This window comes from Pseudophryne corroboree, chromosome 2, assembly GCF_028390025.1.
Source record: "Pseudophryne corroboree isolate aPseCor3 chromosome 2, aPseCor3.hap2, whole genome shotgun sequence".
In the NCBI taxonomy this organism is placed as follows: domain Eukaryota; kingdom Metazoa; phylum Chordata; class Amphibia; order Anura; family Myobatrachidae; genus Pseudophryne; species Pseudophryne corroboree.
Window position 1 is genome coordinate 912,970,040 of NC_086445.1, and position 13,156 is coordinate 912,983,195.

A 13,156-nucleotide genomic window follows, 5' to 3' on the forward strand; every position below is an offset into this window, starting at 1 on the left:
CAAATATGTGGATTCATTTTTGCAGTCATTGGGCATTGGTTTCTAATCATGCAGTATCTAAAATATTATAGTGATGTCATGAATTTAGTTGAGTATAGAATATATGATAGGTTATATACTAGTATCATGTGACATCCAATCTTTACAAACTGTCTTTAGTCATGAAAGCTAGAGAATATTTTCTTGATACTTACACCAATTAGGACATAGGTTCACCAATTAGGACATAGGTTCTCAAACTCGGTCCTCGGGTCCCCAAAAGTTTTCCACATCTCCTTATGGAATTGCAAGTGAAATAATTAGCTCCACCTGTGGGTCTTTTAAAATGTATTAGTGAGTAATGAAAACACCTGTGCACCTGCTAAGTGATCTGGAAAACGTGAACTGTGTGGGGTTCTGAGGGCCGAGTTTGAGAACCACCGAATTAGGGTATTAAACAAATTAGATTGATTTGAATCTGCATTAAATTATTCATAATGTTAAGATGTATTTTACATTCAAGATACATTGGTAGTAATGGAATCAGATACATTGGTAATAATGGAATCAGATACATTGGTAGTAGTGGAATCAGATACATTGGTAGTAATGGAATCAGATACATTGGTAGTAATGCAATCAGACACATTGGTAGTAATGCAATCAGATACATTGGTAGTAATGGAATCAGATACATTGGTGGATATGAAATCAGATACATTGGTAGTAATGGAATCAGAAACACTGGTAGAATGGAATCAGATACATTGGTAGTAATGGTATCAGATACATTGGTAGTAATGAAATTAGATACATTGGTAGTAATGGAATAAGATACATTGGTAGTAATGGAATCAGATACATTGGCAGTAATGGAATCAGATACATTGGTAGTAATAGAATCAGAAGCTTTGGTAGTAATAGAATCAGATACATTGGTACTAATGGAATCAGATACATTGGTAGTAATGGAATCAGATATATTGGTAGTAATGGAATCAGCTACACTGGTAGTAATGGAATCAGATACATTGGTAGTAATGAAATTAGATACATTGGTAGTAATGGTATCAGATACATTGGTAATAATGAAATTAGATACACTGGTAGTAATGGAATCAGATACATTGGTAGTAATGGTATCAGATATATTGGTAGTAATGGAATCAGATACATTGGTAGTAATGGAATTAGATACATTGGTAGTAATGGAATCAGCTATGGCACCAAATGTAGCAAGTGTCATGTTGATTTTGGGAGCTGTGTAAAATGGAAGAAAACAAGACATATATTGATCTTATTCGTTCTTGGCGAAGGTACAGTATATCAATGATATATTGTTGACATGATTATGTAAAGAGAAAACTTTGGAAGAATACAGTATGTTATATGTACTGTATATGACAATAATCTCCTTTTAAAATATTGCCATAGCATTCCTTGATTGCAACATATTTGTGAATGATAATATGATAAATTATGTACTGAAATCTTTATCATACATATGGGGTCTATTTACTAAACCTTGTATGGAGATACATTGCACAGAGATAAAGTCCTAGCCAACCTGTCATTTTTCAATAACAGCCTGTGACATGCCAGATTTTTGCTGATTGTCTGGTACTTTATCTCCGTGCACATTATCTCCATCCAAGGTTTAGTAAATAGACCCCATATATACATGCTAATATAGACAACATAAAGCTAGCTGGTTTAAAAGTACAGTATGTCAAAGAGCCAGGTACTATAAATGGAAGAAAAAAGTAGGTTTATTGGAAAATGTTTCAAGACAGATGTTATAACTGTAATGGGCAGGCTCTTTACATTACACTGCTTTTCTTCACAACACTAATTGATAATAGCAGAAAGTATTGCATTTAGTGCACGTCATGTAATAAGGTACATGATACAAATTTAGATGCAATTTTATCACCACCGCTTAAATCTGTAATTTTAGAAAAGTAGATTATATTTTTCAAAACCATTGAGGATTTCTAAGCATACAGTAGATCGCTTTTTTTTTGGTTCTGTCCTTGTTCCATCCCCTAAATGTAGCTAGTGGAAGAATATTTGCATTAAACATAAGATTGGTGCTTTTATGAGATTAATAAGGATAGCCATATGAGAAATAAATGAGTTACAGTAGATGTAAAAAAAAATATGGTATCCACATGGAAGATAGACGGTCAATAAGATCTACAGGGTCAAAAGGTTGACAGTTAAATGGTCAACATGGACTTAGAATTGATCCTGTTGATGTTGACCATGTGTCAACCTATTGACTGTCTATCTATATACTGTTGATCTTATAATCCACACCCAATAAATGTACATAATAGGGCCTATTTTGTGATAGGAATAAATCCAGATAGAGTATAATTTAGTATCTTGACAAAACCATTTTGTACTGCAATGGGGCAAATTCAAATGTGCAAATAGATTTACTAGAACAAAAATGTAAAAAAAAAAACAACGTAGTGAGCCCTGTGATAATTACGCCAATTACAGCTGCCGTAATGACAGGGTTCACTGTAGAGGGTCTGATGATCGGTGCTCCGGTGCAGGCTGACGGTCATCGGGGCTCCCTGCTGCTCCTGTGAACTCCGGTGCATGAAAGTGATGCTGCAAAGCAGCAGCTCACTTTACAGCATCAGAGGTCACAGCAGCAGAAGGGAGCCTCGATGACCGGTAGCCATCCAGGAGCTGCGAACACAGGTCCATGGGTGTTGGTGTGTATGTTCACCGGTGGTAGTGGGGGGTCCGGTGAAGACGGGGCGCTCTATGGCGGCGCTAGCGGTGGTGTCGGCACATGCTCAGCACATAATCAGGGATTTTTTTACAAAAAAAAAACAAGTTAATGCTGCGAAGTGGCATCGCAGGAACACAGCTTGCTTGCAAGCTCTGTCCCCGCATTCGATAATTGATACATCCGTGTGATGTAATCAATTATCGCAGATTGGGTCAATTTTTTCACATCCCATCTGCATCCTCAGATGCGGACGGTGATAAATCGGTCCCATAGTAGTAAACAAACCTTTAATATTAAGGTTCATTTAGCCTTCACTTCTACATTTGGGGTTTATAGGCCTTACAGTAGTGTTATTGCTCCAAGTGGGGTATGCTTCAAGATTGTTAAAGGAAGGTTCAGATCTGCTCAAGTTAGATCATATTGTATATTCTAATACTTTAGAGAGCTTTAAATGGTTCCTCTTAAGTCTAGATATGATGCTTGTGTATGATCATTGGAGATACGGCAGAAATATGAAAACTTGATACATTGATACTATTGAGGTGTAATAACAGCTCGGATTTTACATTATTGTTAAGGAAATAAATATTTACGATACAGTATATTATATATGAGTCATAAATATTATTATCTCTTTATACAAACAGACTGTGCCCTAACTGTCTACAGGTTATGTAATTAAAGTTAATTGGACTTAATTAGTAGTGTGTGATAAAAGGCAGCTCTTATTGTCTCAAGGAAACGTATTAACACATTGGGCCTCATTCAGATCTGATTGCAGCAGCAAATGTGTTAGCAAATGGGCAAAACCATGGGCCTAATTCAAACCTGATCGCTCGCTAGGGATTATTTGCAGTCGCCGCCCACTGGGGAGTGTATTTTAGCTGTGCAAGTGTGCGATCGCATGTGCAGCTGAGTGGTACAAAATGAGTTTGTGCAGTTTCTGAGTAGCCCAGGACTTACTCAGCCGCTGCGATCACATCAGCCTGTCCGGGACCGGAATTGACGTCAGACACCCGCCCTGCAAACACTGCGTTTTTCCAACCACTCCCTGAAAACAGTCAGTTGCCACCCACAAACGCCTTCTTCCTGCCAATCTCCTAGCGAACGGCCATGCAAATGGATTCTTCGCACAAACCCATCACTGAGCAGTGATCCGCTTTGTACCCGTGCAACGCGCCTGCCCATTGCGGTGCATACGCATGTGCAGTTCTAACCTGATCGCAGCGGTGCAAAAAACGCTAGCGAGAAGTGATTAGGTCTGAACTAGGACCCATGTGCAGTGCAGGGGGGGCAGATATAACGTGTAGAGAGAGTTAGATTTGGGTGGGGTGTGTTCAAACTGGTCTAAATTGCAGTGTGAAAATAAAGCAACCAGTATTTACCCTGCACAGAAACAATATAACAGCCCAAATCTAACTCTCTCTGCATGTTATATCTGCCCCACCTGCAGTGCACATGATTTTGCCCATTTGCTAACAAATTTGATGCTGCGATCAACTCTGAATTAGGCCAATAATTGTTAAGTAAAATATATGATATCGTTATGTGTGATATTAAACATGCTTTGATCTGTTGGAATCTCTGCATGTGATTCTAGTTAGCAGATTCCCACACCTGTGTGTCAGTGTGCGAGTGAATTCCCTGCTATAGTCTAGAGCACAGGTTCTCAAACTCGGTCCACAGGACCCCCCACAGTGCATGTTTTGTCTACTCACAGAATCGCAAGTGAAATAATTTGCTCCACCTGAAGGTATTTTATAATGTGTCAGTGAGTAATGAATACACCTGTTCAACTGCTAGGTGACCTGGAAAACATGAACTGCTGGGGGTACTTGAGGACTGAGGTTGAGAAGCACTGGTCTAGAGGATATGACATCTTTGATGCTATTTAAACCACTCCCTTTAAATTATGACCAGTGACTTTTACAAATATTGTCTTGCTTAGTGATGTTCTTATGTAAGTGGATAGCTGTATATTTGTATCCAGCGGCTGTACAGAAATATGCATAAGCTACAGGCGGCGTCTTGTGTAAAAAGACACCCACTGTCAGCTACTCTGAACCGTGGCCTGCGTCCAAAGTCGCAGCATCAGATCAACATCGAGACCATCGGTCACAGCATCAGATCTCAGTAACCCTTCAAAAATATGCTGCCGGGGCACTCACTAAATATTGCCACTGTATGGCAAGTTGTGTATGGCAAGCTGTGTATCCTACAGTATAGCAGTATCCTACAGCAGATCCACTGGCATATGGTGCAGTGTGTGCGGTGCACGCGGGCACCCGGGGTCCAGGGGGGCCCACACCACACACTGCACCCATTTTTTAAATATTTACCCTCCGGAGTCCTGCGTCTGTAGCAGCAGCGCTGCAGAAACCACTGGGAAAATGGCCATTTTCCCGGCGTTTCTCACACGCACAGTGGGAAAATCACTGGAAAAATGGCCTCCGTCATTTTCCTTGAGACCTGCATATGTGCACTAGACTCTGGGACAGTGCTAGGGTCTCCTTGTGCCCCTAGTGCCCAAAGTCAGATGCTCTGCCTCCTCCTCTTTTGATGTGTGTCACGCTCAACTTGGAATGAGGATCCGGCGACTGAGGTTTGCCTCAGGAAACGAACACTTACGAGGGAAGAAGACGAGGTGGCTGGATGTAATTCCTTCTCATAGGTTAGGAGCAATGGAAGTGGAGGTTTCCAAGATAGGATGATCACTGTAGATGATGAGCTGGGGGTGGTAAACTGTGACTTGAAAAACTGAAGACTGTGAGCTGTGGCTTGAATAACGAGGTTAAAGAACACTGAAGATAATGAGCTGTGGCTTGAAAGATGAGGTAGAAGGACACTGAAGATAAAGAATTGTGGACTGTGAGCTGTGGCTTGAATAACGAGATTGAAGAGCACGGTAACTGTCTACGATCAAGATCCTTGAGGAATCAAGATTACAGAGAGCGCCCCTCTCAGATGGTAGCTGGTTAGGAACGACGGGACTGCTGCGACTAGAAAGACCGAGTCAGAGCAATGCTGGAGAGTAACCAAGGTACCGATGAATCCTGGGAGCACAGGGCTGGAGATCCTTCACCTAAGTAGTAACTTGAAGTACTGGCACCCATAACCTGAATCAGTTCCCTTTTAAGAGGAGAGATCTCCCTGTCACGATACGGGTAACTGGACGCCATTACTTGCCATTCAGATGTCTCCTGAGGCTGGCTCAGCGGTCCGGGGCCGGATCTCTGTGTGGCTGATGTCCACATGCTGCATTTCTCTCCTGTCATCCTGCAGCACTGTTACAGCGGCCTCATGTTAAATATCAGAATGGTGTCTCCGGTCCCCCGCGGCCTCCGCCGCCGTTCCTGTGTTTTCAGTATACAGAATTCTCAGTGTAACGTCTCATGCCTGCCACGGCCTCCGCTGTCACCCATGTGGTTCTAGTATGCAAGTTGTCAGTGTGGCACCTCCTGCCTTCCGCAGCCTCCGCCGCCATTACTGCTGAATCTCCGTATGGTTTTCCAAACTAACTTTCCCTCCAAGTACGGACATGGGCGCAGCCATGTTGGTTTTAGTCACATGCTTCAGTTTCCACCATTCCGCTGCTCTACTGAAATCTGCATAATTGCTCAGCCAATACCTGCCTTGCTGCAGGTATAAGTATCCTGTGCCTGAACCAGGATATTGTCTGTCAGTGCTTTGGTTGTCAAACCCTGTGTACCAGTCTCTCCTTCTTGTGGATGTTTCTGCTTCAGGTTTTCAGCTCCTGCTTCCAAACTCCACTAGAGACCCGCACCAGCCTACCACCTTGCGGTGCAGCCTGACTCCTGGCTAATACTAACACCGGCTTCCAGTATTCAGCTTCCAGTGGTGCCCAGTCTGCCATTGCATTCTACTCCTGGCTATCGTTAACACCGGCTTCCAGCACTCAGCTTCCAGCGGTGCCCAGTCTGCCTTTGCATTTTACTCCAGGCTATTATTAACACCAGCTTCCAGCGGTGTCCAGCTTTCAAGAATCATCAGTGCTCCACCATCGATTATCAACAAACCATTGATCTTCAGAGTCATCAAACTCTAGCTTCTTTTGTGCATAATAATTCACAGTTCGTCATCTGACCCGGTTCCACCCGGTATACTCGGCAGTCTATTATCATTCTACAATAATACCAGCTTCCAGTGCAACATCTGCTGGCCAGTTCCTATTTTCACTATTCTACAGACGGGTCTTGGTTAAGGACATTCCATCTCCTGGTCTATAAGAACTGTACCTGATATTACCATACCCAGAGGTGTCCTCTATTCTGCAGCACTCCAAGGAACTCTGTATTGCTCATTCCATACATGAAAAGTACTGCCAATGTATTTCTAGAACTGTGCTTAATAAAAACCCATTGACTTTTACTCCTGTTGTCGTGGTCACGCCTTCGGGCATTGGTACTGCAATTCCACCTGCATGTCTAAGGGTCTGATACATCCCTCTAAGTTTAAGTACATCTCAGCCCCTACAACTGAGGCTTCCTCTTGTCAGCCGCAGCCCTCAGTTGTGACACTCCCTGGATTGGCTGGACAGAATGAGCCTGTGCAATAGGTTCAGAGCTTTGGTCTCCAACATGGCGGCCCCTGTGCAACAGACATACTTTCAGTGCTACAGCACCAAGACTCCCCCTCGCCTCTCCGGAAGCTGCTCCGTGTGTCAGCGAGCCCACCGCAGCAGCCTCCGGCTACTACGAACAGACCAGCCACAGCATCCCCTCACCGCCGGAGACGGACCCATCGCAGCCGCCCAGCCCCGCCGCTGCCCACCAGCCACCTGAGTGGTAGTTCCCGCGGCACCGATCCCCCAGTACGACTCCGGCAAATCTCAGAATGTTGTAATATAAAGTATACAGTATGTATAAATGCAAATATAGAGATTTCCTGTTCTTCACACATGCTGTATCAAATTAAAACCATGTTTCACTGCCAAATGAAGATTCATACCTTTAGAGAATATTTACAGCAATGCACATATCCCAGCCTGGGTGAACATACTGTAGCTACAATACAAAATATCTCAATATAAAAATGTGTTTCCACACATTTAACTATAATGCGCCATGCAGCGTGAGTTGTCTGGCGTAAATGACCCGTCAAGTCCCGTGCAACTCTACTTGTGTCAGATGCAGCAGGAGACTGTGCTGACTAAATTGATATACAACACTTCTTTATCTGTGTGTGACTGGGTTATATATGTAGCAAAATGGAATTTGGAGTGGAGAAAAGCAGCGGCCGCTGCATACTGTAGTAGCACTTGGTATACAGACTCAGAGACTTATTAGGGGTCTATGTACTAAGCCTTGGATGGACATAAAGTGGATGGAGACAAAGTACCAGCCAACCAGCTCCAGTCATTTTTCAAACCCAGGCTGTAACATGGCAGTTAGGAGCTGATTGGCTGGTACTTTATCTCCATCCACTTTTAGTAAATAGCAGCGCCGTAACTACGTGTGTGCCAGGTGTGCCTGGCACACAGCGCAGTCGCCCTGAGGGCGCAATGGCCAGCGGCTTGTAATGAGTCAAAATGACTCATTACAAGCCGCCTCTGCTGTGTACGCCGCGCTGGAGAAGCCGGAGGCAGGGGAGGAGAGCAGCAGCGCTGGAGGCAGGGGAGAAGGAGGAGGAGGGAGGGGGACTGGAGCCGCAGCAGCGCTATGTAATTGGTAGTGGCGCCGCTGCAGCAGTCCCCTCTCCTTCCGCATTGGCTGCCCGGTGCTGCTGTGAATGCTGGGATGCGCTTCCCTCATCCCAGAATTCACAGCGCCGGCGGGCAGCCAATGCGGAAGGAGAGGGGACTGCTGCAGCGGCGCCACTACCAATTACATAGCGCTGCTGCGGCTCCAGTCCCCCTCCCTCCTCCTCCTTCCCCCCTACCCGGGATCTGCCTGCACCGGGGAGCCTGACTGCCAGCGGGGAGAGATGGTAAGTATCTCTCTCTCTATCTATCTATCTCTCTATCTATTCTGTCTGCCGCAATGTGTAAAAACGGGGACGCTGTCTGCTGCAATGTGTAAAAAGGGAGACGCTGTCTGCCGTAATGTGTAAAAAGGGGACGCTGTCTGCCGTAATGTGTAAAAGGGGGACACTGTCTGCCATAATGTGTAAAAAAGGTGACTGACTGCAGTAATGTGTAAAAAGGGGGACGCTGTCTGCTGTAATGTGTAAAAAGGGGGATGCTGTCTGCCGTAATGTGTGAAAAGGCGGACGCTAGCTGCAGTAATGTGTAAAAAGGGGGACGCTGTCTGCCGTAATGTGTACAAAGGGGGACGCTGTCTGCCGTAATGTGTACAAAGGGGGACGCTGTCTGCCGTAATGTGTAAAAAGGGGGACGCTGTCTGCCGTAATGTGTAAAAAGGGGATGCTGTCTGCCGTAATGTATAAAAAGGGGGACTGTCTGCCGTAATGTGTAAAAGGGGCTCTACCTGGTGTAGTGGCGCTACTGTGCAGCGTATTTTGAATAATGGAGACTACTGTGCACCGTAGTATGAATTGTTATTATTTGTTGGTCACGCCCCTTTCCCATGAAGTCACGCCCCTATATATTTTTCTTGCGCCTATGGCGCACACTGCCCCTATCATGCATGGGGGGGTGGGGGTGCCAATGCCGTTTCTTGCACACAGCGCTAAAATGCTTAGTTACGGCACTGGTAAATAGACCCCTCAGTCACACACAGCTCTACAACTGTCACATATCACATTAATCTGCACAGTCTCCTGTGCTCATTAATGTGACCCCTATCGCTAGTAGAGTCACATGGAACTGACGCACCAAGACAGGCTGTTTGGCGCCACTGCAGCAATGATGTATGAGGATGCATCTGTATGGGAACTTTTACCTATAGATCTATAAATGTAATAGTTTTCTTTTTTTACTAAAGGCAACTTGAGTTTTAGGTTTAGTGGTCCTTTTTGTATTACTTTAACATTTTGACAGTAAATATGGCATAAATACGCTATAAACGAGGTTTCAGTCCTTAACGGAACATGTTATCCGATTGCTGTCCTACCAATCTGTTCGCTTTACTCTGATAAGAAGTCTGGCTTGCTTTTGAGAAATGATGTCAGGGAATAATGAATGAAAAACTATAAATACCCAGACTGTGATCACATCAAAGTACTTTGCAGACTTATATACCAGCAGACTGAAGGTCAATTGGTTCATAAAAAGTCACGGAAATTCATAGGTGTGGTTATTTACGGGCGCTCATACATTATTTGTTAGAATATATGAATTTTCACAGCTATCCATCCTTGCCGCTTACTATACCTCACAGTGTGGAAACCTCCGCTCTGTACCATACGTCTGCTTAACTGCAGATATTAAATTGGTCGGTATTTCACAGGCTCCTCAGAAGCACTCGTGAGGATCTCTTGTTATTTTAAAGCATCAACGAAGCACAACTTGACTGTTAATAACTGGTTTAGTATTTTCTTAATACTGTTACTGGGATTTCTAGTCAAAAGGGAACAATGTTTTTAGCCTTTCCTTTTCTTTCTGCAGGGGAAGAAAAAAAAAAGCAAATCACACCATTGCACCTGTACTGTTATGATATTAATAAGACAGACAATATAGATTTTATATCATGCCATAAATTATATATTCTCAAGTGAGACCATGTTATATATAATTACTTTTCAAAATATGAACTCACATTAAGGGAAAGTGGATGGGAATACAGGCATATCAATGTGCGATCCAATATGGTTTAATATTAGCTTAGGGCTCTGGAGTCATTTTAGCGATGGGCCTGATTGAATGTTTTGAATCCTTATGTGCAGCCTGTAACCCAGTTTCCCATGTGAGCAAAGAAAATCGCAAGTGATAATGTGGTCGGAAATTAATATTTCTTAGAAAATATTGAAATCTAAAAATATCCAAAGTGTAAACTTCCACATGGGCACAAAGATTGCATTGCCTTATTCATTACACCTATCATATTAAAGTACCTGTTATGGTGGAAATGAGCAGCAGCAGCTATGGGGCTATGGAGGCGTGCCGCAACTGCATAATGCTGCACAGGTTCTGTGACTGTAGAAGCAGCAGCTAAACCTATTTAGGATTTATGGTGTGAATGATTAGACGTTCTCTGTAAAGGGCTGCCTAATATGTTGGCACTATATAATTAAAAGTACTGCTCTGGTACTTCTGCTGTTACAGGAAACAGCAAAACGGGTTTGTGCCAAGGGCTTTTAGCTATGTCAAGGTTTGTCCCATAAGTAACATGCAGGTGTATGTAACAACATAAGGTGGTTGCATGGTTCAGAATATAGAGCCTGATTTGGAATTGTATGCAACCCAATGGTTTATGTACAGAGCCAATGTTTGGGGGTCCTGAATGATTGCTCGCAATCCCCCTTTAGTTGCAGTATGACTGACAGGCTGCAATGTTTTGGGGGCAGAGAGGGAGCGGCGACCAGGACCGTTCTATAAAGTGTCACCCGCCCTTTGTAGGAGTCCTGAGCACTGGGTCTGCATCATTGGACACAGACTTCCTGGACCCGGCAGAAGGGTTCCTTTGGCTTACGCAGACTGGCCGAAGTCAGTGTCTGGAACAAGTCCTTTTATTTGATAGGTGCTGAGTTTTTGGACGCAGCACTCGGATCGCAGATGCTGACAGGAGGCAGCTATTTCCTACAGCATTAAAAGATTTGTTGCACAGTACTGCACAGCCACTTCCTTGTGACTGTGGAATACCAATCACATCAGATTCAGGTATACTTGCCTACCCTCCTGGAATGGCCGGGAAAGATGGGCAAGTCTCCCTCACCCCTCCTCGGCTGCCCACAGCAGAGAACAAATGGGCGGTCCGAGGGGATCTGATGACACGATTTTCGCTGAATCGCTTTATCGTAGCTCTGCCCCGCTAAACAGTGCCTGTTTTCCATGCCCCCGGACAGCCCACCGTGCCACTGGTCACTCTCCCTGGACAGCCCACCTTGTGTCCAGCCACGTCTCCAGACAGCCCACATTGCCGCCGACCACGCCCCCATGCGCCTACTATGCCGGAGGAGGGGGCAGCAAGGTAAGCAACTATGGATTCAGGCTTTTGTAAACATCACATCTCTCCCATCTCCCTTATGGAATGCATGCTCTGTTTGCAACAAATTAACATCTTTCAATGGGGGTGATTCAGATCTGATCGCTGGGCTGCAAACTTTGCTGTCCTGCGTTCAGATAGTTGCCACCTCTATTGGAAATGTAAATTCGCTGTGCAAGTGTGTGATCGCATGTGGAGGCTAAGCTGCAAAAATCCACTGTGTGCAGTGTGTGTCTAGCCCAGGACTTACTTCTACAGTGCGATCACATCAGGCTGATCAGGGCCAGAGCTGACGTCAGACACACTCCCTCAAATGCTTGAGGAACGCCTGCGTTTTTCCGGAAATTCCCAATAAATGCTCAGTTGCCACCCACAAAGAGCCTCCTCCTGTCAATCACCTTGCGAACGCCTGTGTGATTGGATTTTTCACACCATTCTGTCGCTGACTGTTGATGCCCGTTTTTGTTGTCCAACGCGCGTGCACATTGCGGTGCATACACATGCGCAGTTAGGACCTGATCGCCCGCTGTGCGAAAACGCACAGCAGTGATCAGATCTGAATCACCCCCAATTACCTTTTCTTTAAAAAAACCCTCAATATGCTAGCTGTAACAGAAACATGGCTCACACAATCAGACACGACCTACTATCACATGGTGGGCTCCACCACACACACACACACACACACACACACACACACACACACACACACACACACATACATATACATCTCCAGGAAATAGTAAAGGAAGTGAGGTTGGAATACTACTGTCTTAATTTTTCATTTACACAGTTCTGCCACTGATTACATCACTTACGTTTCCTTCATTTGAAATACATTCTATTAGGATTTTCACCCCTTTCTCTCTGCGTGTCGCTGCTATCTATTGCTCACCTGGGCAACCCAAAAAGTTTCTAGAAGATTTTTCTGCCTGGCTCCATCACTTCTTCCTCTGACATCTCCACCATCATTATGGGCAATTTTAATATCGCTATTGACAGTACACAATCTCTCTATGCCTCCAAACTACTCTCTCTAAACTCCTCTCTCAGCCTCTCCTAATGGACTCCTCTACTCATCAGGAGGGCCACTGCCTTGATCTTGTATTAACCAGACTATGCTCTGTTTCTGAATTCACTAACACTCCTTCCCCACTCTCAGATCACAACCTTATCACCTGCATGCTTTCCTCCATTACTTCATACTCAATGTCACTGAAGTAAGACAGCTGTATCAGACCAGAATACAGCTCTTGATGAAGTGGCTACAGCTACCTATCACACTCCACGTAGACTTAGATGTCAACCATGGCACTCTAAATTCACAAAACACCTACAAAATCGTTCACGTTAAGTAGAACGTCAG